At 44.3% G+C, this 25,554-nt stretch overlaps 1 protein-coding gene across 3 annotated transcripts in view; it reads left to right on the top strand.

Moving 5' to 3' along the window:
* LTC4S (leukotriene C4 synthase) overlaps positions 1-25,554 on the top strand; it is a 305,490-nt gene that overhangs the window by 162,854 nt on the left and 117,082 nt on the right. The window contains exon 1 of one of the 3 annotated variants that reach the window (XM_073621050.1): positions 3,025-3,153. The exons of the other annotated variants lie outside the window; for them this stretch is intronic. The gene's annotated coding sequence lies outside the window, so the exon portion shown is untranslated. Of the gene's footprint in view, positions 1-3,024; positions 3,154-25,554 lie in introns of those variants that run through there. 3 annotated transcript variants of the gene reach the window in all.

The following is a 25,554-nucleotide window of genomic DNA, read 5'->3' as shown; positions in this document are numbered from 1 at the left end:
ACACACGGGCGGATTGTCCGGCACACTCTGGTCCGCCGGACCAAGTATGCCGGAAAGTCCGACCGTGTGTACGCGGCATTAGTCGTAAGGACTGTTCATCAAACAGTTTTTGTAATTCAATACGTTTATCATTTAGCGTTATTTTATACATTGGTTTAAGATTTTGTTTATTCTTTCCAATCCTGAGATTTCTCCAAATAATTGTGTAATTTTATGCTCTTTTTCTTTTTTTAATCTTGCTCCATGTTTGATGAACAGTCCCCATAATACACATTTTAATGTTTCCCATTGTGTGGGGATTGCTGTTTCGTCGTTCTCATGAATCTGCAGAAATTCTTCTTTTGCCTGTCGGATATCCATTTCGCATTTTTTATCCTCAATCAGGTTATCATTTAACCTCCATATCCCTAATGGTTTCTTATAGTCAAGTATCTTTAATTCCATATATAATAAGGCATGGTCTGACCAAAGAAAATTTCCAATATGGGCAATTGGAGTCATCATTAACCCTGTTTGATCAATAAAAAAATAGTCTATTCTATGATATGTGTTATGTATATTTGAGTAATATGAAGTTTTTTTCTGCTTGATGTTGCACCCTACAAATATCCACCATTTGATGCTTTTCTAATAACTGCTTAAATTATATTAATTGCTTATTATTCCTATATCAGTGAGTTACTGTTGTGTCTATTGATTTATCCATTGCATCCACAAAGGCTTTTATTCCATTTTTAATTTGTTCATAGTTTGGTAAGTAAAAATTAATAATTGTAAAAGTCTTTCCATATAGTAAGATCCTTACTATCAAGGACCTACCATCTTTACCTTTCCATATTTGCAATATTTGATGAGATAAGTCCTTGTGGATTGTAATAGAGACTCCTCGTGACATAGAGTATGGGAATGAATCATGTTTTTTTTTCCCTTTCAATTGTCCGTTTGGAAAAAAGAGTTTATTGAACTTGTGAAGACATAAAATTGTTGCATTCTAATTTTAAGCAATAATGGTGGGAGGACTATAAAAATAAGTATATGTTGAAGATATTATACTGATTTTAACAGGGAAGACACATTTTCAGGGTAGGGGAAGAAGAGACAGGTTTTCCTTCAAAACCCGCTTTGCTAAGCTTAATGCCTTTCGTAAGGAGGATTTCAAATATCTAGAGGTGATGCAGCCTTAAATCGCCTAGCCAGGCATGTAATGCTACCGCTGGATGATGCAGTTACTTTTAAAGTTTTCTTAGACAGAACGGACAACTTAGACTAAAAGATTGATGCAACGGTGGAAAGGGAATGAACATCATCCATAGCCTTAGCTACTATCTCTAAGGATCTCGAAGTGTGGATTGACAAATCCAAAACAGCGATATTGAAGAATATGGATAAATCAAAGATCCTAGCCTCTTATAATAATTTGAAAAGGACAGTTTTATGCCGGAGGCATCTATTGACATTGTTAAGTCCCTTTCTCATGTGATGCTAAATGCGGTCATGGGAAGGCAAACTCTGTGATTTTGGCTGGTGGATCCATCATAGAAACAAGGGTGGTGCAAAATCTAGTTTGAAGGCCAGTCTCTTTTTGGGAATAAATTGCATTCGGTCACAACAATAGCTACAGGTGGAAAATCTGGTTTTATCCCGCAGGATAGGAGACTGCCACAACAGAAGGCTGCTGCCTTCAGGGGTTCTGGGAAAGCCAGGGGCAATGATTCAAGAGTTTACAGACCAGGTAAAGAATATCAGAGACCCTGAATACTTCCGGGGCAGTGCAAAGGTCCAAGAGAGCGGCCTCAGCTTCGAAGCAGGGGTCTCAAAAATCCTTTTGATGGTGTCCTCACCCATGTCTGCTGGGTAGGTACCAGGCTACACAAGTTTTAGCAGGTGTGGGCGAACAAAATTGTGATCACTGGGTCCTAAGCACGATCAGATAAAGGCACTTTTGGAGGTTCCTCAAGCATCTGGGGACTCGCTTTGTTCCCACCAAAATGCCACTCTGTGGTTCAAAGAAAGGAGTTCTCTTATCTGAACACCCTGCTGCAAAGGAAGCCATAGTGTCATATTATGAGTGCTTCCCAGTAGTGTCACTGTATTAGTGTCACTGGTCCCCAAAAAGTGTCAAAAGTTTCAGTTAGTGCCCGAATGTCCGCAGTCCTGCTATAAGTTGCTGATCGCTGCCATTACTAGTAAAAAATAAAATAAAAATAAATAAAAACATCCCATAGTTGTAGACGCTATAACTTTTGCGCAAATCAATCAATATACACTTATTGGGTATAGCAGAATACATATTGGCCTTTCAATTTTTTTCAATTTTTTTTATTGGATGTGTTTTATAGCAGAAAGCAAAACATATAGCTTTTTCTTCAAAATGGTAGTGCAAAAAATAAAAAATGCAGAGGTGATCAAATACCACCAAAAGAAAGCTCTATTTGTGAGAAAAAAAGGACATACATTTTTTTGGGTACAGCGTTGCACGACCATACAATTTTCAGTTAAACTAACAAAGTGGTGCATGGCAAAAAATGGCCTGGTCATGAAGGGGGGGTAAATCTTCCGGAGGTCAAGTGGATAAAGAACCCTTTACAGCCTTTCTGGTGGACCGGGTGGTCCTTATGTCAATGCTGGGTTTTGTTCCAAAGGTGGCCTCATAGTGTCACAAGGAGCAAGAGATAATTCTTCCAATACTTTTTTTCAGAAGACAACCAAGCAGTCAGCCCGTTGGACCTGGGAAAAACTCTGCAAGCTTACATTGATGCCACATCCTGCACTACGACTACAGATCATCAGTTCATGATCCTTTTTGGTTATAACAAAGGAGCCAAAGATTTGGGTAGAAAAACGATAGAACCATAGTGTCCTGATTCATGAAGGTCATCACACTAGCTTACAAGTCCAAGGGGTTGACAGTTCCTTATGGGATAACTCCTCTACTGGGAACATTTCAACTTTGTGGGTGACTGTTTGCTGGGTCTCACTGGACGTGATATGCAAGGCAGCAACAAGGACTTCAATGCATACTGTGTTAAACTGGCAGCACTGACTACGGCTGAGTTCAGAAGAAGAATTGTTGCTGCAGCTTCTATCCATGATTAAAATGTATTTCCATTCTCTGTTGGAAGATCTAGCGTGGTAGGTCTGCTGTGCTTGGAGGTAAGCACTCTGGACATAATTTCCTCCTGTTTTCTACATCCATGCATCCAGGAATATAAATGATATGCTTATAATATCTTTGAAACCTGTGATTTGTGAATCTTTGATATAAGCAGACGTATGCCCCGTACACACGGTCGGACATTGATCGGACAGTCCAACAACAAAATCCATGGATTTTTTCCGACGGATGTTGGCTCAAACTTGTTTTGCATACACACGATCACACAAAGTTGTCGGAAAATCCGATCGTTCTGAACGTGATGACGTAAAACACGTACGTCGGGACTATAAATGGGGCAGTAGCCAATAGCTTTCGTCTCTTAATTTATTCTGAGCATGCGTGGCACTTTGTGCGTCGGATTTGTGTACACACGATCGGAATTTGCGACAACGGATTTTGTTGTCGGAAAATTTTATAGCCTGCTCTCAAACTTTGTGTGTCGGAAATTCCGATGGAAAATGTGTTATGGAGCCCACACATGTTGGAATTTCCGACAACAAGGTCCTATCACACATTTTCCGTCGGAAAATCCGACCGTGTGTACAGAGGGCATAACACTACTATATTGTATGTGCACATGAAAAAATAACTAAGGGGAGAGGTGGAAGTTGCAGTGGAGATACTCTTCTCCAACTCCTTTTTTTTTTTTTCCTTTTTGGTATTTCTTACTTATCATTTACCATGCATCACAGCATTTTCAAGATTTAAAGGACAGAATAAGTGAATATTCATATTCAAACCATTTACAGTTACATAGCATATAGAGACATAGGACTGTGTTGGGGTTTGGGAAATTTGTGCAAATTTTTGAGGTAAAAACTCAGCTCAGGTATAATCGATAATGAGGAGGAATAAAATGGATGAGACAGTGTTAGGCCCAGGAGCTTAAGATGGAGTGGGGCCGCCTTCTCTTCGATCATGGCAGAAAGAAGCAGCTTTAGGCGCAGCAGAGAAATTTCAAGGCTTTGTATATAACTCCATTTCAGAACCTTCTGCTTCTCCTAAACAATACTCAACCCCTCCCCTGCACTTTCAGAGGACAAACAGGATAACCTTGGACGGTACAAAGTTAATACTAATATAGAGGCACAAGGTAATGGCCAAGAAAGAGAGATGGCTCAGGATAAGGGAGATAATACTACTATTAAAAATTCCACTGGAATTCTATCTGGGAATTTTCAAAATGTGCAACAAGTTCAGATTGAAGAGCCAACATTGAAAGATGTGTTTAAAGTGGTTCAAATAAGCAATGCTACACTATCTTTTTTGACAAATCATTTTCAACAGATGCATGAGGAGATCACTAGTATTCGCCAAGGTATGCAAAAAGTGCAAGAGCGCACTACAGCAGTAGAGAGTCGAGTTGGTAATATCGAGGACACAATGCCACTTATGCAAAGAGATCTCAAAGCGGCGGGTCTCCAGTTAAAGCAACATGCTAATCATACTGATGATTTTAAAAATAGATTGTGAAGAAATAATTTAAGATTGATCGTCCTGGGGGGCGTGGCTTGGCGCATGGAGTGAGCGGCCGCATCTTCCTGGAGCTCCCGTACCCGCCGGACATTTCACGGCTCGTAGAGCTTCGGTAAGCCGGATCGGAGGTCTGTGATGGGGAGGAGGGGTAGAGGAGACTCTCAACATCCCCAGGAACCGCATACAGAGGGGGAAATAGATCGCTACTTCCCCCGTTTAGAGCCGAATCACCGGGGCCCCCCCTCACCCAAGATGGCGCCGACCCGCGCTTCAGGCTCACAGGCAGCCTCGCAGGGGGCTGCCTCACAAAGATCCACACCAAGTGTGAGAACCAGGCAGCGCAACAGATCCCCAGCGGATTCGGAGAATGAATCAAGCAGATCAGCCTGCCATTCCCCAGAGTCACACAGATCATTTAATAGCTGGGACATGGAGGCCTATATTAAAGCCCTCCCAAACAAGCATGACTTTGAGGCCTGCGTGCAGAGGATGGAGCGCTCTTATAAACAGGAGATTGCAGAGCTGCGCAGGGATGTCACTAACAGACTGGAAGATGTGGAGCACTCTGTAGAAGAAACTGTCACCACCTTGCAGGCTCATGGAAACATCCTTCATGAACATACCCTACAAATACAGCAATTCATTTACCATCAAGACGACCAAGAGAACAGGGCCAGACGTAACAATATACGCATACGAGGCCTTCCGGAATCGATCGATACCAAAGATCTGGCGCCTGCAGTCATCGCCATTTTCAACGACTTAATACAGAAAGACAAAGACGCCCCTCTGGAGTTGGATCGGGTACACAGAGCCTTGGGGCCCAAGAACCCCAACATAGAACATCCCAGAGACGTTATTTGCAGAGTTCATTTTTTCGCGATCAAAGATGCTATAATGCAAGCCGCACGCACGCAAGACGCCATCTACTTCAACGGCACCCAAATATTCTTACTTCCCGACATCTCCAAACTGACTCTCGACATGCGTCGGGCTCTGAAACCCCTTACCGGTGCATTGCAAGCCAAACATATCAAGTACCGTTGGGGTTTCCCGTTCAGTCTATCCGCATCTCATGAAGGGAAATCGGCAATTTTCCGCACTTTGGGTGACCTACCAAAGTTCCTTGGAACTTTTGAACTTCCTCAAATCGCACTGCCAGATTGGCCACTCCACGCAGCAACCCCTGGATTTCAACCTCCCGCCGGATGGCGCAAACAGTCCAGGAAGAACAAACGTCCCAAATCCGATCCCACCAAATCACCGGCTGGATGACTTTGTCAAGTCCTCTTTTTGGACTGCCTACCATTGCCCCTTGTTTTCTTCCCTCTTCCATAGGACTTGGATCCTTGGAGTTGCCCCGACGCCCAGATATGCTGGGACTCAGAGCGTTTATATCGTTATAACACTTTTCAGTTTTATTTGCAGGTTTTGATAATCTTATTGGATGTGTGTTACTGTCAAATAAGGAAACTATATATGTTGGTGCTCGATTGTACTACCCCTTATCATATCCCCCCACCCCTCCTCCCCTCCCCCCATCGCACCTCACACAAAATAAGATTGAATCTGATCTCAGGTTGAAGCCGGATAAAGGTTCCCTCTTATTAATAGGCGGGGGCACCTGTGGCGTTTATCCTACGGTGCCCACTCAACAGAGTTAGATAACGCTTGATATATTGAGACGGGCCTTGAGCCGAACTGTTATTATAATGACACTGATGTTATTGCCCGGTGGGTGCGGTCCACTCCGTGCGTGAACCTCATACCCCCCCGTAGGATTTTCAGCTTATATTCTGGTATTAGCTGACTGGTTGATTACAACACCTTAGTTTGGCCCTTAAGGCCTCTGCTCTTTTCTTCTTTCTCTTTACTTTCATTTCTCTACCCCTTTTTTTACTCTACTTTCGAATGCTCTCCACCAGAGGGCGTTCATATCTCCCAATAATCCCCTCTTCTTCTCTCTCCTCTTCCGGGACAGCGGACCTCGCCCACCCTCAGTATAATGTCTCTCCCTTTCTGCCCCTCTTATGACAATGCAACCAACCCTAAAGGTCGCCTCTTTAAACTGTAGGGGCTTTAATACCCCCGAGAAAAGGAGACAAATACTGTATCATTTTCATAAAATCCGTACGCAAATCCTCCTCCTCCAGGAAACCCATTTTAGGACTGACGCCGTCCCACAATTACTTCATAGGCAGTACCCTACCTGATTTCACAGTACCAACCCATCTGCCAAGTCCAAAGGGGTTTCCATCGCATTCCACATTACATTTACACCAGATGTGTTAGACTCCTGTGTTGATCCCCATGGGAGATATATCTTTCTTAAACTGTCATATATGAACATGATCTATACTATTATTAATATTTATTCTCCAAACCAGGACCAACAACAATTTCTATCCACGGTGATGTCACGCCTGAAACATTTCTGCACAACCAACATGATCCTGGGTGGGGACCTCAATGCAGCCCTGATACCTCGTCTCGATACCTCCACCGGTAAGTCCTCACTCTCCCCAGCTACTCTGACCAGGATGCGGAAACTTCTCTCTGACCTCTCTTTGGTGGATGTATGGAGAGCTCTTCATCCTACCACCAAAGACTATACTTACTATTCCCCTGCACATGCATCTTATAGCAGACTAGACTATATCTTCGTCTCCCAATCCTTACTTGACTACAAACCAGACACCTCCATAGGCCTTACGTTGTGGTCAGACCACGCGCCGATCCACCTAAGCCTAGGAAAGATCCCGACGTACAAAACAAGAACCTCTTGGAGACTGAACGATAATTTGTTATTTGACTCAGTCTGTACCCAAGACATCATACAGACCATTAAACATTTCGTAACTGACCACGCACAGGATGACACAAATCCCCTTACGAAATGGGAAGCGCTCAAATGCGTCCTTAGAGGCAAATTTATTCAACATGGTTCTAGACTGAAACGGGAACGTACAGCGGACATAACACGCCTTCTAGCCACCATAGCTGCTTTGGAAGATACACATAAACACAATCTCGACTCATCCACACAGTTAGAACTGATTAATGCCAGGAAAGACCTCTTGCAAATTTTTGCGGAAAGGTCACTGGTGGCTAGAAGCAAAGGGAAATTCGTCCATTACGCTCAAGCCAACAAATGCGGGAGACATCTAGCTAATTCGCTGCATCCTCGTCAGATAAGGAGTTCCATCCCATTTATTAACTCTTCCACTAAAGGGAAAATAATGAATAATACAGCCATAGCTGAAGAATTCCGTCAATACTACTCGAAACTATACAATTTATCTCCACAGTCACCACTATTTAAATCCCCTGCCAGTACCCTCTCGCAGGACCTCTCTTCATACATTGAAGAGACCGCCCTCCCCACCATCCCATCCTCCGATTCAGAGGAACTGGAGTCCGCCCTGTCAGAAAATGATTTCATACAGGCTATAAAGCTTCTTAAAAATGGCAAGAGCCCAGGTCCAGACGGATTTTCCCCCCGCTTTTATAAAACGTTCCCCTCGCTGCTCTCACCCCTTCTGGCGAAAGCCTTTTCAAGTCTAGACGAGAAGATATCCCCCTCCTCATCTCTCCTTCAAGCCCAAATTGTAGTGATCCCCAAAACAGGTAAAGACCCCTCTTTGTGCCAGAATTACAGACCGATCTCTCTTTTAAACGTAGACCTCAAACTGTTCACCAAAATTCTTGCAAATCGCCTCTCGCCCTTTCTACCCAATATTATACATAGAGACCAAGTGGGGTTTGTCCCTGGCCGTGAAGCTAGGGACAATACTACCAAAACCATACACTTAATAACACATGCCCATCGTAGCAACACCCCAACTTGCCTCCTCTCCTGTGATGCAGAGAAGGCCTTTGATAGGGTTAGTTGGTCCTTTTTACAATCCACCCTTACACAAATTGGTCTAGGCCCCAGAATGCTAGCACGCATCATGTCCCTTTACTCCTGCCCTTCAGCCACTATTCTGGTCAACGGCACACAATCCGATAAACTAACGATTTCCAATGGTACCAGACAGGGCTGCCCACTATCCCCTCTCTTGTTCGCTCTAGTAATTGAACACCTTGCCCAAGCCATAAGAGCAAACCCAAATATACATGGTATTCGGACCATCTCCTCCCAATATAAACTCTCTCTATATGCCGACGATCTTCTCCTATACGTGACCCAACCCCACATTAGTATCCCGTCAATTCTTGCTGAGATCGACAGGTTCGGCCATTTTAGTAACTACAAATTAAATATATCTAAAACTGAAGCACTAGATCTCTCACTAACACAGCGCACCTTGGCCTCCCTCAAAGCTAACTTCTCTTTTCAATGGCAGACAAAATCCATCTCCTATCTAGGAACTGCCATACCAAAATATACATCAGAAATCTACACCCTCAATTATAGCCCACTTCTAACTAAACTGAAACGTCTTTCCGAACAGAGGAAGGACTTGCAGATGTCGTGGTTCGGACGCATGAGCGCGTTAAAAATGGATATACTCCCCAAATTATTATATTTGTTCCAAACACTCCCGATAGCTCTTCCATCCGCATTTTTTCGTGCCCTCCGATCCATGGCAATCAACTTTGTTTGGAGGGGGAGCCACCCCAGATTGAAACATAAACTGTTATGCTCTCCCATCGCTAAGGGAGGCCTGAGCTTACCAGATTTTGAATTGTATCATAACTCGGCAATATTTTCTCGCATTTTGGAGTGGTTTCCCCATCCTTTATCCAAGGCCTCAACACTGGTGGAACAAGACCTCTCCCCAGTGGATCTCAGAGCTCTTCTTTGGGGCTTCAACAAGACTTATAAATCTCTTAATTCTTTATCCCCCCTTACCAAAGACGCACTGGCGGTATGGTACCGTAAGATAGAGAAATACACTTTATCCACAGAACCGAGTCCCCTGACACCCTTATTCGATAACCCAGCCCTCCCAGAAAGTAAATCTACAGCCACTCTAGACATTTACAATAGAGATTCATGGCCTACGGCTCAACTATTTGTCCATCATGATAACGGCACATATGTAACACACCCTAACATAGACACTACTAGAGTCACCTGGCTTACTCGTTTACACTTAAATTCATACTGTAAGAAACTCCACGAAACTAATCAAATACACAGATCACTGACTGGATATGAACAATTATGCACTAACACCGAAACCCCCCGTCATACCCTCTCCTTGATATACAAGATGATCACAGATTATACTACTGATGCTCTCCCTAAGTACACTGCTATATGGTCAGAGGAGCTCGGAAGAGAAATAACGGAGGCGGAGTGGAGTAAGGCTTTTGTCTTTACACATAAATCATCCATTTCAAGTTATATCCAAGAAAAAAATTACAAACTGGTGTCAAGGTGGTATCGGGCTCCAACTAACCTCAAGATCATGTACCCAGCAGCTTCTGACATATGTTGGAGATGCAACGCAGAGAAGGGTACATATAAACACATCTGGTGGGAATGTGTGGGGATTCGCCCATTCTGGACACAAATTTTTGAAATATATTCTGAAATATATGACAAACCACTCACGCCTTCCCCCACCCTAGCACTTCTATCTATTCTACCTGGCTCCATCAAATCCCAGAAACATAGCCTTCTTAAATTTTTCCTTAGTGCAGGGAGACTCTTAATTCCTAGACACTGGAAAAATACCTCACCCCCATCCCTTACGGAATGGGTAGCAGAGATCAACGACCTCATGTTGCTGGAGGAGATGCAGGCGAAATCCACTGAAAAAGAAGCTAAGTTCTCTTTCATCTGGAGTATCTGGAGGCATTACTCTACTTCAGACAAATTGAAAGACTCACATCAACAAATACACCGGGGCCATAGATGTCTCTCAATTCTACATAGACCCTCATGAGATGGTTTCAATGCTTAGTGGGCGGGACCCGCTGTCTGATTCCCCATCCTCCTATCTCTCTTTTTCTATCTTTCCTCTCTCCCCTACTCCCCAATTCTATCTCTTCTTCCCTTCCTTTCTTTTCCCTCTATTACTTCTACCTTACATTATCTCTTAACTCAAAAGAAGTTTGACGTTCCATTTGATTTCATATGTTCTGATGCCTCTGTGATTGTCGCGGAGGGTTGAGACATCTACAGGCATATTAGACCTATATCCTGATTTGTTAACTAGTAACCCGAGGATGCCTGCTCTCGAGGCCCATGGACGCAGCAGGTTCCCAAAGGGGCGCCCGGGCCGATAGGGCAGGCGATTTTCCATGTGGTGGCACATTATAGGTCATCCCCACTAAACTCATGCCTTTTCTAATCATTATGTTTATATATTGGAATATTGGAATGCATTATGTATATGTTAACAGATTTTATCCAACTGGACAGGCACACCTCTGTATGGTGTCTGGACCAGCTTTTGTTTTCTATATATCTATGTTACCTTAACAAAATAATAAAAACTTATTGAACCTAAGATTGATCGTCCTCCCAAAGCGTACAGAAGGGAAAAACATTGTAGAATTTATGGAGAAATGGCTGCTAAAAAAATTATTTTTCTCCCTTTTTTTCCATTGACGGAGCACACAGGATCCTGTTTAGATCACCTACTCCGGGAAAATTCCCCCGACCTATTACTAATAAAATGCTGCATTATAGAGACAGAGATTAAATTCCGGCTATCGCCCAAATAAATGGCAATGTGGAAATAAATGCATCCAAAATCTCATTTTATCCATATTACTCGGTGGAAGTGCAGAAAATGAGAGCTCAATATTTAAAGGTCAAAAGCGACTTCGCAATCTGCAACTGACCTACGCGATGTTGTATCCAGCGAAGCTAAGGATTGTAGCTAGAGATTAAACAATTTTTTTTGATAATCCCAAGGCTGCCACTATATGGCTAGATACTTCATCGAGATATTCAAGGAAAAATGACACTATATAAATATGAAAATATTTCCTATATGACTGACTGGGGGCAGTGGGAGGGGGGGTGTAAGGAAACCATTGAAAAACGTCTGGCGCTCACGGGCGACTGCAAATGCCCATAGACGTTTATGCTGACGGCGTGTATGGGCAGGAGCGCGTCCCTAGTGCCAATTGGCGCCAGACGGCCTACCTAAAGGGTGCCCTAACCACCGATCAGTGCTGACTGGTCTTCAGCTGTGCTCCTGATACCTTGAATCCTGTGATTATCCTGTTTGATACCCGTTGCTGAACTTGGCTTTCCTTGACCCTGCCTCTGGACACTGCTATACTTGATCACTGGCTCCTGATCCTGGCTTCCCATTTGACCCTGCTTCTGGAGTCTGCTATACTTGATTACTGGCTCCTGATCCCGGCTTCCCATTTGACCTTGCTTCTGCCTGATGCCTTGATACCCTGCTGCCCGTCTGCTACCGAACCCGGCTATCCTTGTGACCTCACTCCTGTTCCCTGCTTGGCTCAACACTTCCATCCGAGTGACTACAGTCCTGCGGCCAGCTGTGGCTTCCTGCTACAAGCTTCCGGGTCTTCATCTGCAGGCACTCATGTTCCTCCTGTCCCTCGGCTCCTTCTGTTCCACCCTCAGTGGGACCTGGGCTGGAGATACAAGAGTGGCCAACCTCGTCATTTCAGTCTCCCTTCAGGTACGTGACAGTACCTGTCAGCCAATGATGGAGTCTGAAAGGGAGGTCTCTCTGCTGTCAACCCTCTGCCGGACTGTTACTGCACTTTCTCATGTAGTGCAAGGGTTGCATATGGACTTTGCTCAGATTTATAACCAACTGCAGCTTGCTTCCAGCTTGGCCTCCACCTCTGAGTATTCAAGAGTCAAGGATTCCGCTGCTCAAACAATGACTTGTGCCCATGTTGAACTATCTTATCCTCCTGAGCCCAGAGTACCATTGCCTGAACGTTTTTCTAGGGACCGTAGAAAATTCAGAACTTTTCAGAATGCCTATGAACTTTACTTTTCTTTGCTTCCTCGCACATTTTCTACCGAGGAAGTGAAGGTGGGGTTCCTCATATCTCTGCTACTGGAGGAACCACAGGCCTGGGCACATCAGCTTCAGGAGCAACATGACCTTATCCTGGCTTCAGTCAACTCCTTTTTTACCGCCATGGCTCAACTGTATGCTGATCCTTTCCGCCACCAGACTGCTGAAACCACGCTGAGCCACTTACAACAGGGCTCAAGGCCTGTGGAGGATTATGTCTCAGACTTTCGTTTATGGAGTGCTGATACCGAGTGGAATAACTCAGCATTACATTTCCAATTTCGTCACGGCCTGTCTGAAGCTATCAAAGATGAGCTTTCTAGGGTGGAAACACCTACCTCCCTGAATGACTTAATTAATCTCTGTATACAGATTGACCACTGCCTGCGTGAAAGACAGTTCGAAAGAGCCAGAAACCTTCACCTAATGCCTGCCCGTTCCAAGGCCCCATTACCTGCCACCTTCTCGGCCACGCCTAAGAACGCCACTGATGTCAGGAGGGTTCCACATGCTAGCTTTCCTAGGTCTCCTCTGTCCAAACAAGAATGGTCTTGACGTCGCTACAACAAACTTTGTTTCTGCCATTGTGGACTCTAGGGCCTGTAGTTGTTTTGTGGATTCTTCCTTTGCAGCCATGCATGAATTGCCCCTGTGTGCCAAAAGAAACAGCTTCTCGGTCCACCTGGCGGATGGTTCAGGTATCAAATCTGGACCTGTCACTTTAGAGACTGAACCTATCCTGTGTCTTACAGCTTCTGGGCACCAAGAACTCTTATGTCTGGATGTCATTACATCCCCTCTGTTCCCTGTTATCCTTGGGCAACCCTGGTTGAAGGTACATAACCCTCTCATCAATTGGGCCACGGGGGAGGTGACCTTCCCTTCCAATTATTTCAGATAATTTTGTCTTCCTTCTACACCCAGTCCTGGAGAACCACTCCTTTGCATCAATGTGGACTCTGAAACTGTTAAACTTGTACCTTCTGTTTACCATGACTTTCTAGATGTTTTCAAGAAAAAGAATGCTGACACTCTTCCCCCTCACAGACCTTACGATTGTCCTATTGAACTTTTACCTGGTGCAGAAATCCCCTTTGGCGGGATCTACCCACTCTCTGAACTTAAACTAGTGGAGTTGCGGAAGTATATCGATGAAAATTTTAACAAGGGGTTATCCGGCCATCTTCATGCTGGAGCGGGAATGTTCTTTGTTGAGAAGAAGGATCACACACTCCGGCCTTGTATTGACTATCAGGACTTAAATAAAGTAACCATTAAAAATCGATACTCCTTACCACTCATCCCTTAATTGTTCCAGAGACTATGAGAAGCATGTGTATTCTCCAAATTAGATTTAGGGGAGCTTATAACCTGATCAGAATAAGAGAGGGTGATGAATGGAAGATGGCCTTTAAGTCTCGTTTTGGGCACCTGGTGATGCCCTTTGGACTCTGTAACGCACCAGACACCTTCCAGCATTTTGTGAATGATGTGTTTTGGGACTTGACTTGTTCACTATTGTTTATTTGGATGACATTCTAATTTTTTCTACTTCTCTAAAGTCCCATTGGGTTCATGTGAAGAAAGTGTTAAGCAGATTGAGGGAACATCATCTCTGTGCCAAAGCAGAGAAGTGTGAATTCGAGAAGCTCACCATCCAGTTCTTGGGTCTCATTATCTGCACAGATGGGATTGCCATGGATCCACAGAAGGTATCTGCAGTACACGATTGGCCTGCCCCTACTGGTAAGAATTCTGTGCAGTGGTTTGTGGGGTTCGCCAATTTTTACTGGAAATTCATTAAGGACTTTTCTGGTATGAGATCCCCTATCACTCAGTTAACAAGACTACGCACAACCTTCACATGGACCTCGGAAGCTCAAACTGCATTTAAGAGGCTGAAGGGCCTTTTTACATCTGCGCCCATTCTGAAACACCCAGACCCTGCTTTACCTTATGTTCTTGAGGTTGATGCCTCTGAAATCGCTGTAGGAGCCATACTGTCCCAAGGACAGGGGACAAAATCCCTACTTCACCCTATCGCTTTCTTCTCCAGGAAACTAAGTGCCCCAGAAAGGAACTATGATGTTGGTCATCGAGAGTTACTTGCTATTTAATCAGCCCTGGAGGAATGGCATTATCTGCTTGAAGGAGCCGCACACCCTATTCTTGTATTCACTGATCACAAGAATCTTGAATATTTGAGAGCAGCAAAAAGATTAGGACACCACCAGGCCACATGGGCCCTCTTTTTTGCAAGATTATGCTTCCATATTACCTATCGGCCCGGATCCAAGAATGGGAAGCATGATGCTCTTTCACGTATGTTTCAAGATACTGACGTGTCCCCTGAACCTGATACCATTTTACCTGCTAAAAACTTTCTTTTGTTACAGACCGATCTCATCTCTCAAATCAAGATAACAGTCCTGGATCCTCCTCCTTCTCAAGAACTTCACCTTCAGCTAAGAGAGGGTCTCTATTTTCATGTTGAACAGATCTTTGTTCCAGAACAGTTGCGGACAGCAGTTTTCTACATCTACCACGATCAGGGCATTTTGGAGTACATAAAACTTCAAAACTAATTCTTCGCTCTTTCTGGTGGCCAGATTTGGTACAAAATTGCAGGGACTATGTTAAATCTTGCACAACATGTTTACGGAACAAGTCCAATAGAGCTAAGAATTGGGGTTTGTTGGAACCTCTTCCTGTACCTGATAAGTTATGGAGCATGATCTCTATGGACTTTATTGTCGAGTTACGCCATCTGAGGGATTTACCACCATTTTTGTAATTGTGAATCGTTTATCCAAGATGGCCCACTTTGTGCCCCTAAAGGGTACCCCTTCCGCTATAGAAACTGCCTCTTCTTTTGTCAAGAAAGTAGTACATCTACACGGTATTCCTGTTAACATCACTTCAGACTGTGGGGTACAATTTACTTCCAGATTCTGGAAATCCTTATGTGAAGTCTTGGCTATTAAACACTGTTTATCATCTGCTTACCATCCGCAGACTAATGGTCAAACGGAGAGAGCGAACCAGACCCTGGAACAATATCTGCGTTGTTTTTTTTCATTTGCACAAGATGACTGGGCATTTCTTTTGCCATTGGCGGAGTTTGCCTATAATAACTCAATAAATTCTTCTATCAAACAAACACCCTTCTTTGCTAACTATGGGTTTCACCCATCCTTCTTGCCTGATGTACCCCAAGAATCTTCGGTACCAGCAGTACAGGATCGTCTGAAATTCTGGAGATCTAACAACCAGTTCTTGCAAGAAGCTATTATCAAATAATAAAATGATAAGGAGAGGAGGGGTAATCTAGACCTGAAACCTGGGGATAAGGTGCAAACCTAAAGCTGGCTGGCTTCCTGATCGAGAACCTGAGACTCCTGCTCCACTGCTTGTTGAAGGAAATGAGGAATTTGAGGTTGAAGCTGTCCTAGATTGCAGGAAGAAAAGGGGCCAAACTCAGTTCCTCATTAAGTGGAAGGGCTATGACCCTGAAGATAATTCATGGGAACCTTCCTCCAATGTGCACGATTGGTTCAAGCCTATCTTCACCTCCACCCTGAGAAGAGTTCCATAGTGGGCATCCGGAGGCTGCCCATAGGGGGGGCAATGTAAGGAAACCATTGGAAAATGTCTGGCGCACACTCGCGGAAATGCACGCGCTCACAGGCAACTGCAAATGCCCATAGGCGCTTATGGTTACTGGTTACTGACCTCTGGCTTGCTGACTACCCGATCCGGTTACTGGACTCTGGCTATGCTTTGACTACGCTTACTCTATTTACCTTTATATTTTTTTGATAAACAAGTGTGATTTTACTGTACTTCTGTCTCGGTCTGGTTCATGGTTTCTGACACTATGCTTGTGACACTTTGAATCCTGTGATTATCTTGTTTGATACCCGTTGCTGAACTTGGCTTTCCTTGACCCTGCCTCTGGACTCTGCTATACTTGATCACTGACTCCTGATCCCGGCTTCCCATTTGACCCTGCTTCTGCGCTCTTCAATACTTGATTACTGGCTCCTGATCCCGGCTTCCCATTTGACCTTGCTTCTGCCTGATGCCTTGGTACCCTGCTGCCCGTCTGCTACCGAACCTGACTATCCTTGTGACCTCGCTAATGTTCCCTGCTTGGCTCAACACTGCCACCCGAGTGTCTGTGACTGCGGTCCTGCGACCAGCTGCGACTACCTGCTACAAGCTTCCGGGTATTCATCTGCAGGCACTCCTGTCCCTCGGCTCCTTCTCTTCCACCCTCAGCGGGACCTGGGTTGGAGATACAAGAGAGGCCGACCTCATCATTTTAGTCTCCCTTCAGGTATGTAACAGGGTGGCTGTCGCCATCATTCATTTTTTCGGTTCTGCACCAGCCCCCCCCTCCTGTCACCTGTTGCTGTTGGGTGGAGAGGGATGGTGGATGAGGGATTGCTACTGGGTTTTTTTTCTCCCTCTGTTTTTCCCCTGGGGGAAAATGTTTTATTTTTTGGGAGTGGCTGGGGTTTGTTGTGTGTGGTGTTTTGGTTTTTTTTTGTTTGTTTGTCTGTCTGGGCCTACACATATACTATCAAATTAATGTTGATTGGGTTGGTGGGGTTTGTCTGGGTTTTGGACGGCCTCCACTGTTATGGGTGTGATATTCCTCTTCTTTCTTTTCCCTCTCTCTTTTTTTTTTTGGAGATGTCTGTTTGGAGTCTGGTTCTAGTCCATTGTTATGAAGACAATCCCTTTTTTCTTTGAAAAATGTGAAGAATGAACGCTGAATTTAGAATAGTGTCATGGAATGTGAGGGGACTGAAAGAATAAGTAAAAAGGAGAGCTATTTTTTCTGCACTGGGGCAATATATTTTGTCCCTAACTTTCCTGCAGGAAACACATCTTACACAGGACATGTCAATATTACAGAACGAGAGGTACCCTATACAATGTCATTCGGTATACTCTGAATATGCTAGAGGTACCAGTATATTAATATCAATAAAAATTCAATTTTCCTGTAGGAACACATTAATAGACCCACAGGGCAGATTTGTTTTATTGGTTTGCACATTATTTTCAACGGTTTATATATTGGGCTCAGTCTATATCCTTCCGCCATATAACTCAGAAGTATTGTGCAAAATTGGGGAGTTTTTGGCAGAGCATGCTTGTATACCGTTACTGATAATGGGAGATTTTAATAACGTTTGTTATCCAGCTATGGATCGCTTTCCAACAGGCCAACGGGTAGAAATTCCATTTGCAATTCACCTACAAGAACTGGGGCTTCAGGATATATATTGTCCACTATATTGAATGGACCTCTCCAGGATGGCAGGAATTTCCGTTCCTTTACCTGGTTTCTCGTGAAATTGTAGATATATACCTTGTACCCAATCTCATACTCCTTCTTAGTGGTTTTAAGGTCATAATATGTTTTAAGCGCTAGTTACGGCTCTTTCAATGTTCCTTTGGGCAAACGAGAACGCATATTGTAAATGCTTCCGTAAATCTTCAATGTATTGGTGAGTTGTGGTGGTATTGATTAATTTATGATCGGTGGTGCGGTGCAGGAGATGTTGGGCCAGGACCATCTGCCTTCTGGTCATAAGTTCGAAGGTTGACATTTTTATGACTGTATTCGGGGTTGCCCTTAATGTCATCAGGACTAAAGGAAGCTTTTACATCCCAGTCCTTGACTGTTTCCTTTACAAATTTCTTAAGTATGTTGACAATGGTCTGATTGTACCATTCCACTCCACCACTAGAGGCGGGCCGATAAGCAATGTGTAACTTTCTTTTTACGCCCAATATCTTCCACAATTTGGTCATTACTTCAATAGTGAAATGAATACCTCTATCAGATTCCATGCCCTGTGGAAGGCCAAAGCGTGAAAATATGTGATTTATCAAAAGGGCGGCACCTGTGTCAGAACTGTTATTTGGTGCGGGAATGCATTCAATATATTTGGTAAATAAACATGTTACGGTTAACATATATCGATTCCCATGTGAAGATTTTGTTACAGGCCCAATGAAATCGATTTAAAGGTTTGACCAGGGCATGCATATCCCCTTTTCTGAAGTGGTGAAGGGTGGGCAAAGCCGGTTGAAATTGAGGACATATTAAACATCCCTGACAGTATGCTTTCACATCACGCAGCATATAAGTGTAATCCCGGAGGATCTCATAGGTGATTTGTTCTCTGCGGTGCCCAGATGTGGGAGCGTCATGGGCATGCTGTAGCATTAAACCTCTGAATTTGAGGGGGACTACCCATTGTTGGATACCCCCTTGGAGGTGCGGATCAACAATCTCTGATGCAGCATGAATTGGGATTTGGATTTCATTAATATACGTAAGTCTTCCTTGCCAGGATAATTGTCTTGACTAAGGGGATTCTGGCTCAGACATTCCAAATGTTCATAAAACAAGCCAATTATTGGGTCTTCTTTTTGGGCTGTGATTAAATCTTCACTGGGATTTTCATGACACCATTGCAATACATTTGATTTATCAGTCATCCTAGCTTGTTGCCTTGTAACAGCTTCCGACTGTACTGACCCTAAGAGATGATCTATATCTAGTAACTCACCTGTTAGGGCCCCTTCTTTGGCTAGGATATCGGCTTGATCATTCCCTTCCTTCTCTTCACTGATGACTTTGGAGTGGCCCTTGGTTTTCTTAAAATACAGAGTGATCTTGTGTTCCCTTACCAAGTGGTCGATTTGACAAAACAACTTACCAAGTTTTACAGGTTTATGGTTACTTTTTATTATGTTGTTCCGTTTCCATCGAGTGAGGTACTCAACAAAACTATTTTTGATATAATTTGAATCGGTGATGATGGCAAATTCTTTAATGTTGTAATTTATGGCCATCTCAACAGCTTTCAGGATTGCAGCGAGTTCAGCAACTTGGCCGCTTCTTGGCCCAAGTTTGTATCCCACAGAGATTGGGGCTACACCTTGGGTCCCTATGATCCCGATGCCAGCCACTAGTTGGAGCTTGTCCTTGTCCTTGTGATGATAGGCACAGCCATCTACAAAAACACACGGCAACTGTTTACAGTATTCATCATCATAAATCTTGTATGGAGACAACATTTGTTCTAAAAAGTCAGTGTCTGGGGTCCCTGCGCAGGGATCAGGGGCAGAGCAATCGTGCAGCTCAGCAAGGCCCTGGGTCACTGGACTTTTCTTGTTCTGTTTATATCGCATTTCCAGGGGCCATCCTTGCAGGGACAGAGTCCAGGCAGTGATGCGGCTATTTGACACATTTCCATCCTTGATACATTCACTCTGTAAATACTGTAAAGGCTGGTGTGCGGTCTCAATAACAATTCTTTCACCTTGAATGTAACTGTGGAAATTCTGTAATGCCCAAACAGTGGACAATAAAGCTTTTTCGCAGTCATAAAACTTAATCCCGACTGAGGACAATGATTTGCTGGCATAAGCGATAATTTTATTGACATTTTCTTGTTTCTGATAAAGAATGGAACTCATACTTACCTGCGTGTACCCTGTCTCAAGAAAAAAGGGTTTACCTCCTTCGGGATGCGCAAGGCAGGGAGCTGGGGTGAGTCGTATCTTCAGTTCCTTTCCTAGCCTCTGTTTTTTCCTGGCCCCATGACCACTCAGTGTCTTTCTTCAGCAGATGAAGTAATGGTTTGCTAATCTCCACGTAATTGTCAATTAACTTACGCGAATAGTTCACCAGTCATAGAAACGATCTCAATTCTTTAAGATTAGCAGGGACCTTACAATTAAATACTGCCTCAACTTTCTTCTTTTGGGGATTTAAGCCTTCTGAGGTACTTCATGGCCTAAGAAGTTTACTCGGGTGCGGCACCGTTGTGCTTTCTGAAGGGATAGTTTCACTCCGGCTGTCCTTAGCTGGCCCAAAATGTGTCGGTTCTGTGAGGTGTTTGGTCATGTTGGTACTGTTAATGAGGATGTCATTGACGTATGCCAATGTTCCTCGCTCCATGGCATCTGGCATGGCCTTGTGCATGAAGACTGCAAATGCATGGCCAGAATTGATATAGCCGAAAGGCATGCGCACCCAGCAGTATTGTTGGTTTCCAAAGCTGAATGCCAGTTTAGATTGATCTTCTTCACTGACTTTTATGGTCCAGTACCCCTGGGCACAGTCGAGGGCCGAGAATACCTGGGATCCCTGGAGTTGGGCCAGGCACTGGTCTATGTAGGGTACGGGCCATCCTGACATGTAGACACGCTTATTGAGTTGTCGGAGATCAGCGCACAAGCGCCACTGTCCGTTGGGTTTTAAAAATTCCCAGGATGGGGCGGTTGTATGAACTGTGGATGGGTCTAATTATACCCCGTTCGAGTAACTTCCTAATGATCTCAGATAGAGACTCATAGGAGGCTAGCGGAAGTCTATACAAATACCAGTGGGGCCTGAGGGTCGGTTTGGATTTTGGCAATGTGGAGATCAGTATTCCCACAATCGTAGGAATCCTGAGCAAAGATGCCCTGGAATTCAAAAAGAAGTTCGCGGAGCAATTGTCGCTCAAGATCAATGGTGCAGGCATTGGCTAGGGCTATGATCTCTTCGACTATCTCTTTGAATCTCGAAAATCTTTCTGGTTTCCCTATCTCATAGGCCTCTTCAAGCCTAGTGGTCAGGTCATTTGGTGTGCGAGGTGTATTTTTCTCCCAATCAGGTCCCTTGGGGTACTCTTGTTCTTTGATTGGTTGTTCAAAGGTGAGAGATGTTTCTTCAATTTGACAGGTACCATCCTTAGAATCGAAGGGGTAAATGGACTCTATGGTGAATATGCCCTCGGGTGTAGTATTGAATGATTGTTAAATGAATTTCTCCTCAGATAAATATTCATCTGGTATGAGCCCAATCACTTGGTTGGTGATCCCCAACGTGTGATACCCCGTCTCTACCGCCAGGCCGATAAGGGTGCTCTTGGGTGGGTTAAGGTCCTGATTTGAGAGGTTGTGTATGTAGACGGACATTATTGACTGATATGTATTTATCAAGGGTGTGTGGGTAATTTTTATTCCCTCCTCCTGTTTTCTCTGGGACAGGCATACTAAGGCATCTGATCCCTTCCGTTTTTGTCCCTTTTTGACGTTGATGGGGAGTAGGAAATTTGTAATGTCCCTAAGGATGATAATTTCTCAAGCTACCTGAATCTCAACAGTATAGGGCATCTGTTGCTGGAACTTCAGGGCTGAGGTCATATCCTGGTACCCCTCAGGGTCCCCCTTTAGTCGACTCTATAAGCAGTTGTTTATCAGGTCAATTTGGGTGGCAAAACGATGCAATAGGTCATTGCCGAGGTAAATTTGGAATTGTGGATTATCTAGCACTATGAACACGTGGGTAGTTGTCTTATTACCTATAGTGATATTTAAGAGGTATCTAGCGACTGAGTCATGGTCCTCAGAGTCATCGATGGTATCTGTCATGCAATGTCTCTGAGAAGTGGAGAAACGGATCATTTCTCTGTCAGAAAGGTGACTAACAAGGCAGTGGCTCACAAAGCTATGCTCTTGTTTTAGATCAATTTTGGCATATTTTGACCTATTAAGACCATATTTTTTCCGGATAGGGATAAAGAGATCGTTTCTAACCCTTTCTATTTCTGTCAAGAACTGGGTGTGACTTCCCCCTTTCATAGTTTTATCCTCTTGGTGGAAGGATATGGTCAGTATGTTATCCTGGAGGGAGATCTCTTTTATTTTATCTCAGGGAATTTTAAAAATATGTTCCTCGTTTCCTACTTCCAGGCCATGATTGTCAGGTTGGATGACCGTGACATCGGAGAACTGACTATTCCTGAAGTGGATTTCTAGGGAACCAGGCCTTTCCTCCACCAGGTGGCAGTGTCGCTGGGAATGGGGAGTTTGAAGTCTTTCATATTTAATCAGGGAGTTGACCTGTGACCACATCACTTGATTCACGCAATCAACAATGGAGATCCATTCCAATGATCATGTGATGGTGTGGGAGATCTGCAATGATAACGGGGTGCCTGATTTCCTTACTACCTAATTTAAGTTGAAGCCAGGCAGTACCCATGACTTGCAGTGGCTCTCCCCCCACCCCGATTAGTGAGCAATCAAAGCTCCTAAGTCTTGGTTTGCTGGGCATTGATTTTATTGCTTCATTAAATTGTTCCTACAACAGGATGGTGGCTTGGGATCCCGTGTCAATTAAACCTGAAATGGGGTGATCACCAGCCTCATGTACCTTTACAGTTGTGAAATATCTTCCACCAGATTCAGTCAACTCACACATGAAATTAGCATGGTTGAAGATCTGTGGGTTTTCCGACAATTTACATTTGGCATTTACAGTATCTCACAAAAGTGAGTACACCCCTCACATTTTTGTAAATATTTTATTATACCTTTTCATGTGACAACACTGAAGAAATTACACTTTGCTACCATGTAAAGTAGTGAGTGTACAGCTTGTATAACAGTGTATATTTGCTCTCCCTTCAAAATAACTCAACACACAGCCATTAATCTATAAACTGCTGGCAACAAAGTGTGTACACCCCTAAGTGAAAATGTCCAAATTGGGCCCAATTAGCCATTTTCCTTCACCGGTGTCATGTAACGCATTAGTGTTACAAGGTCTCGGGTGTGAATGGGGAGCAGGTGTTTTAAATTTGGTGTTATCGCTCTCACACTCTCATACTGGTCACTGGAAGTTCAACATGGCACCTCATGGCAAAGAACTCTCTAAGCATTTGAAAAAAGAATTGTTGCTCTATATAAAGATGGCCTAGGCTATAAGAATGTTGCCAAGACCCTGAAAGTGAGCTGCAGCACGGTGGCCGAGACCATACAGCGGTTTAACAGGACAGGTTCCACTCAGAACAGACCTCACCATGGTCGACCAAAGAAGTTGAGTGCATGTGCTCAGCGTCATATCCAGAGGTTGTCTTTGGGAAATAGATGCATGAGTGCTGCCAGCATTGCTGCAGTGGATGAAGGGGTGGGGGGTCAGTCTGTCAGTGCTCAGACCATACACCACACACTGCATCAAATTGGTCTGCATGGCTGTCGTCCCAGAAGGAAGCCTCTTCTAGATGATGCACAAGAAAAGCCCGCAAACAGTTTGCTGAAGACAAACAGATTAAGGACATGGATTACTGGAACTATGTCCTGTGGTCTGATGAGACCAAGATAAACGTATTTGGTTCAGATGGTGTCAAGCGTGTGCGGTGGCAACCAGGTGAGGAGTATACAGACAATGTGTGTGTTGCCTACAGTCAAGCATGGTGGTGGGAGTGTCATGGTCTGGGGCTGCATGAGTGCTTCCAGCACTGGGAAGCTACAGTTCATTGAGGGAACCATGAATGCCAACATGTACTGTGACTTTCTGAAGCAGAGCATGATCCCCACCCTTCGGAGACTGGGCCGCAGGGCAGTATCCCTCCCCAAACACACCTCCAAGACGACCACTGCCTTGCTAAAGAAGCTGAGGGTAAAGGTGATGGACTGGCCAAGCATGTCTCCAGACCTAAACCCTATTGAGCATCTGTGGGGCATCCTCAAACAGAAGGTGGAGGAGCGCAAGGTCTCTAACATCCACCAGCTCCGTGATGTCATCATTGAGGGGTGGAAGAGGACTCCAGTGGCAATCTGTCAAGCTCTGGTGAACAACATGCCCAAGAGGGTTAAAGTAGTGCTGGAAAATAATGGTGGCCACACAAAATTTTGACACTTTGGGCCCAATTTGGACATTTTCACTTAGGGGTGTACTCACTTTTGTTGCCAGCAGTTTAGACATTAATGGCTGTGTGTTGAGTTATTTTGAGGGGACAGCAAATTTACACTGTTATACAAGCTGTACACTCACTACTTTACATTGTAGCAAAGTGTAATTTCTTAAGTGTTGTCACATGAAAAGATATAATAAAATGTTTATAAAAAAAAGAGGGGTGTACTCACTTTTGTGAGATACTGTATCTCACCGCATGTCACAGCTTCTTTGTGCTTATGATTCCTGCGGGATGGCCTGCGGGGCCTACTTGAGATGGAAGCACATGGAGTGGGAGGCATCCCGCCCAATTGGTCACTTACAATGGCTCTCAGTGGCTTGGCTACATTAGAGGGGTTGGAAGGATACTGAAAAACAGGAGCAGAATTAACAATCTCACCCTGATTCCCCCTTTTTAGGGGCATGTCAGGGGTGTGTTGTGTGTCTCCTGTCATCGCACCCAGGGTTGTTCCCTTCAGGAGGCTTGTCTGGGGTTTTAAGCATTCTGTGAACCTGTGTTGGCCACAGGAGTGGCCCCTAAAAAGATGGGTTGGTAGATTGGTAATTGATCAGATGTGTCATTTGTTTGCACATCTGATTAATTTGTGCCTCTACCTGTTCGATTCGCTGGCCCATGGTATCTTGCTGATTTGCCCGATTTTGCCTGAACCGGTTGCGTTCAGAGCGGGACTGTAGTGATGCATCAGATTCATCACCACTAGGGATGAGCTTCAAGTTTGAGTCGAACCCATGTTCCACTTGAACATCGCCTGTTGACCGTTCGTCGAATTGCGAACAATATGGGCCGTTCGTGCCAAACTCGAGTGGCGCGTCACGGCCCATAATTCACTGCGGCATTGCAGTGCATTGCTGGATGATGATTGGCCAAGCATGCACTATGACCCGCATGCTTGGCCAATCACAGCGTCGTCTGTACAGAGAGCAGTAATTGGCCAAAGCCAGGGTGGCTTTTACCAATTATGGCTCAGGGGGTTTAGTACACGCCCCACACTATATAAGACCGCCTGAACGACGGCCCTGTGTAGTGTGTTCCGGCGTTGAGAGAGAGATAGAGAGAGAGAGAGAGACAGTGTCATTTGATTTAAGTTAGATAGAGTAGGCAGGCGAGTCAGTTAGCTGCAATTACAGCGCACTGTGTATATATATGCATCCTAGGTGTTGTGTGTGTG

The sequence above is a fragment of the Aquarana catesbeiana genome, linkage group LG03 (genome assembly GCF_042186555.1).
Source record: "Aquarana catesbeiana isolate 2022-GZ linkage group LG03, ASM4218655v1, whole genome shotgun sequence".
NCBI lineage: Eukaryota > Metazoa > Chordata > Amphibia > Anura > Ranidae > Aquarana > Aquarana catesbeiana.
This window is presented reverse-complemented; position numbering and strand designations above follow the sequence as displayed.